Genomic DNA, 5,055 nt, shown 5'->3' on the forward strand with positions numbered 1-5,055 from the left:
AGAAAAAAATTGCAGCTAAGAAAAAGAGACATAAGAATGACAAAGAAGGAAAGCATAAGAATACATAAGTTGTGCTAAGTGTCATATGTTCACGAGGAGAAACCCTAAAGACATGAGTCACCCTTTGCCATTGAAGTCAAAGGGAGAGAGAAAAAGAAGGGAAACATGAATACAAGAGAAGCATGATGATAGGGGTAGCATGTGTGTTGACATCAATGATAAAGGGGGAAATTGTTGGAAAAAAAATTCATTGATATCAAAGGATGAATGGGCTAACATTCATTTGATGATTTGCGTACATAAATCAAGTGAATTTGGTTGCAAGGACCTCCTAATTTGGTATCCTTTTTCAAGCCATTTCGTTTGGTAGGTGGCATATTTTGTGGGTTCACCTAGTTGGAGAGATACTAATTTATAAATATTGATGCCTCGACAATGGTTTTTTCACCGAAACATTTCCCCAAGGATTTTTGGACTCAACATTTATTTATGCCATAAAAGGAAGGTCAAAATTTATAAATTAAGAAGCCAAAATGCATTAGTTAAAATTTACCTTAAAAGTAATTATAAGAAAGGGAAAAAATGATTTTTACGTGTCTTAAATCCTCCTTGTATAAGTAGGCTTGATAAGGGTTCAGGTTAGCACCAAGAATAGTCATGTCCATTCATAAGTCGACCCAGTTTGAGTGACTAAACAAGTATAAATATATGAGCTTTCTCCCCCAATTGACAATCAACTCGGTCAAGCAAAAGAAAATATAAGTTTTGGCTTGAAAAAGAATTTATAGGTTCATAAGTCATGAATTTTGTGGAAAAATAATGAAGAAAGAACTTGGTATTTGGTTTCTGGTTTCTGGTTTATTTGGCTTTTCAAAAAAGTTATTTGGTGGGTTACTGATAAAATTATTGCATATCTTTGAAAGAATTTTCTGATGTGATTCGAACTTTTTTGTAGCCTAGTCTCAACCCCTTTTTGAAGGACAAAACTCAAACTAGAATCAAGATTAGTTTGCTACAAATTTTGGCCTCTTTAGAACTCTAAAATTTGGCCCCTCTGTGGCATTTTGACCCTATGGAAATCCCTCTCTGTGACAGTTCAAACTATAGATTTTTAATGACTCTATGACCTGTGGAATTCATCCTTATTCCATACCTACCTCAAAGTAGTTTTGGGCACAAATTTGACCTTTTGTTGAGTGGATCTCAGACCTATTGAGGAGCATATTTTGGTCATCTTATTACATGTATTTTGTCATCCATATCTATCACTTTAAATTGGTTTATTCAATGACACAGCTCGGGCCCATTTGATGAACTGATTTTGGACTTAAACTAGAAAAATTTAGTCCCTGATCTCAGACCTATGATAAAGGTTTATTTGAAGTTATTGGACCAACCGTTGAGGGAAATATTGAATCAGACTTAAATACAACTTGGAGAAACTTTTGGAGAATACTTAACGAGTTTTGGAATGGACCTTTTGAACAAACTTGGTGGAGTAGAGTTGATGATATTCTTGAGAATACTTTGTAGCCTTGCTTGAAATGGACCTTGGACCAATCTTGAAGCACTTTTTGAAGCAAACCTGAGGCAAATTTGGAGTAGATATTAAAGACCAATTGGAGCAACTTTTAGAGTATCTTCAAACTAGACTTTGGAGAACATCCTAAAGAAGAATTGAATCTTATTCCGAAGCCTTGGAGAAAGTTGTTGAATATTAGTAAGGGTGTTGATGATCTAAGGTATAAAATTTCCTTTATAAAATTTGGATGTTGTTGTAATTGGCTCGTTGTCCCTCGTACGGGAGCCCAAGAAGTTTTATTTTATCTCTTATTTTAGAGGGAGGGAGGGTGGTTCTAGGGAAGGAATTTGTAGCTTTGTTCAAGAGGTTGTTTCCTCCTTCCAGTGGGAGGTGATAAATCTTGGGCTTGTATCCCTTCAATTTGTAGATGGTAAACCAGAAGTTGTAGCTTTCATTGTAATATAAATATAATTGTTCATATAATTACTTGTTCCTTTTGATGTGATGTTATTGGTTAATGTTTTGATATTCAATTATTAGGAAAATTGAAACACTGATTCATCTCCCTTCTCAGTATTTCCAACATTTTCCACTTGTTCAATTCATTTTCTTCTAGGAAATACTATCTATATATCCCAATATTTGGCAATGGAGAGTCTTGCAATAATTGGATTATTTGTTCCACTTCTGTATTGGGTGTTACCCCTTTATAATCCTAAAACATTCCCATGTACTCCTATAAAAACCCTTCTAGTTGATATTTTTTTTCCTTTAATACACTCCTCCATGGATGCCTTTACTCTTATTAAGTCACAATCAGACTAATTTTCTCTTAAGAAAAGTAAAACATATTTCCTACTATAACTAATAAGATTCTTGGATTGGTTGGCACCTACTAGTAAAATCTTTGACTTGCATTTCCGTGTGTTGATGATGAAGGATTTCCTATCCTTGATGAGGTGGTACTATTTGGCTCTTTGCATGAAAATTTCATCCCTCATATACATTTCGGGACTTCCAAACATGGATCCACATACATCAAGTGGTACTAATCAAATTTGACTTCATTAATATAATGTACAGTGCTTACAACAAAATTTATCTTGCAATGTTTTCTTACCTTAATCTCTACATCCTTTTTTACACATCCCAAAGGTTATGGGAGAGTATGATTGTTGAACATCCATACCAATTTTGTTGACCAAATCCACTACTATGATATTAACCTACGAATTTGAGTTGACCAGAGCATCTATTTTGTTCTTCTTGACCTGAATTTTACAGTGGAAGAGTTTGGTCATCTCCTTTTGTTCCTGGTGATGAAGGCTACTTAGATCACCCCCTTCTGAATATATGTGTATACAATATTCTCTTCCATATAAAAGAAGATTTCGACTTGATTGCTCAAATTTGTAGATAGAATATTTTTTTACTTTGCATCCTTCTTATAGTTCTTTATGTTAAGTTTGAATGTAATTTCCAACGCTTTTCCTTAGTGACCATCAATGTTGCAATGGTTATAATGGTTGCTTGGATCCTTGCAATGATGTTGTAATGCCCCATATTATCAAATTAATAAATAACAATAATACTAAGAACAAAATAAATAAAATTAAAAATTATAAAGTGAAGTTCATAATAAATAAATAAAGGAAACTATTTGACAAAAAAGTAAAAAAGTAAAAATAGTAAGAATAAAATTATGGTTTAAAGTAAAATTAATAAAAAGTAATATATTAATATAAGAGTGAGTAAGTTATGAGAATTTAAGTCAAGAAAAACTTAAGACAAAAATGAAAGGAAGATTTTCATGCACATAATCCATGTGTCATCATGCAATTTCTATCTTTTATCTTAAGTTTTTCTTAACTTTGTGTTTCATAATCTACTAGATCAAAAGAAAAATCGTAATTGAACTTTGCAATAAAAACACCCCCTTTTTTATTATTGACATAAATTTTCTCACAACTTTCTACAAACCAAAATATGCATAGAAAAATGGCGTGACAATCTAATTTCTCTTAATTTACAATATGTGATTAAATTGCACCTGATTTTAATTGATACAACAATAATGACATTCAACACCAAAAATGTTTACCATGATTATTTTTGTTAGTAATAGATCATATTTTTCAATTTGATGGCGAATGTCATTAACTTGGTATTTACCTAAGAAAAATATTTTCTTGGAAATAGCGGGCTATTCTTTGGAATTGAGGAAATCTTTGGTATTATTCAAGTGTCTATATGTTGCTGGAACGTGGATATATGTATCTTAGAAAATTAGGATAAATATTAGTTGGGATTTCCCCACAGTCTAGGTGGGATTCAAACATTGGATAGCCTCGTCATAAGCTAACAATATGCTACCTTTCTTTATTTGTTAGGGAATTTGGAAAGGGTGCAATGCATCCATATTTGAAGACTAAAGATATGACATTGGATATATGCCCCAAAATCTATACTTTGTATGGTGAATATGGGAGGTTCTCTGTCTCAAAGATTAACCACATTATAAAGGCCTGACCTACACATACTTCTCCTACTCGCCATTTTGACAGAGAAGAACAAAATCATAGTTGTGGTTGTCGAGCATGCATTGCTACTACTGCACATATTTGTTTCCATTTCTGGTGGAATTGAGGATAAGGTACAAATAATAGAGCAGAAGTTAGTGCTTTATGGGATTTACTTTATTAAACCAAGTGTCCAAACCTTGAGGTGTTGCATGTCTTTGGCGATTCTCAAATAACTATAGACTGGATTAACAAGGGTAACACTTTCACCCCCCAAAATATTTCACATTGGATGCATAGGATACACGAGATCAAGGGAATTTCCCAACAAGTCACAGTTTCTCATATGCATAGGGAATTCAGTGTTGTTACTGACAGGTTATCCAAGGAAGCAATTACAATGAATCTAGGGAGCATCAAATTCTCGATTTATTTGTAGGGACAACATATTAATACTAGTCTCTTCCCTTGTAGTTGATGGATAAATTGTTTATGTTCATGATTTTGGTTCTGGTTTTTGTCTTAGGTTGCTAAGTGACTCAAAGATCAAAATAGAATAAAAAATGAAAGTGCTCAGAATCTTCTAAACTAGTGTCAAATTGTATTGTTCGTCGTCGTGATTCCAACGTCTCTTGAATTGACTCAATTTGATGTTGTATGAGAAAGTTATGAAGTCCTCAAGTTTTTGACCAACAACTAAAAAGTCAAGCGCATTGGTTGACTTGGTTGCGTAGTCCATACAGCTAATTTCATCAGCTGACTGTGTAGGGTACGATTTTATATGGGCCAATCCAAGCTCAACACGTGGCATCACTGTATTTGTTGGAATGGCAATTTTTTATTCAAGATCAGTGGTTGAGGTGACCCTCAGTCATTGGTTAAAATTTTTATAAGTCAATCCAAGGGCCTCAGTGAGGTTCGACCTGTCGACCTTCGGCAACATAGTATAACGCTTCATCGCTATGCCATACACATGGCTCTTGACATGTATGGTTCAATGATTATATTTAAATT

The sequence above is a fragment of the Pinus tabuliformis genome, chromosome 7, assembly GCF_031772625.1.
Source record: "Pinus tabuliformis cultivar Carrire ecotype Pingquan chromosome 7, CPIR1, whole genome shotgun sequence".
Classification (NCBI taxonomy): domain Eukaryota; kingdom Viridiplantae; phylum Streptophyta; class Pinopsida; order Pinales; family Pinaceae; genus Pinus; species Pinus tabuliformis.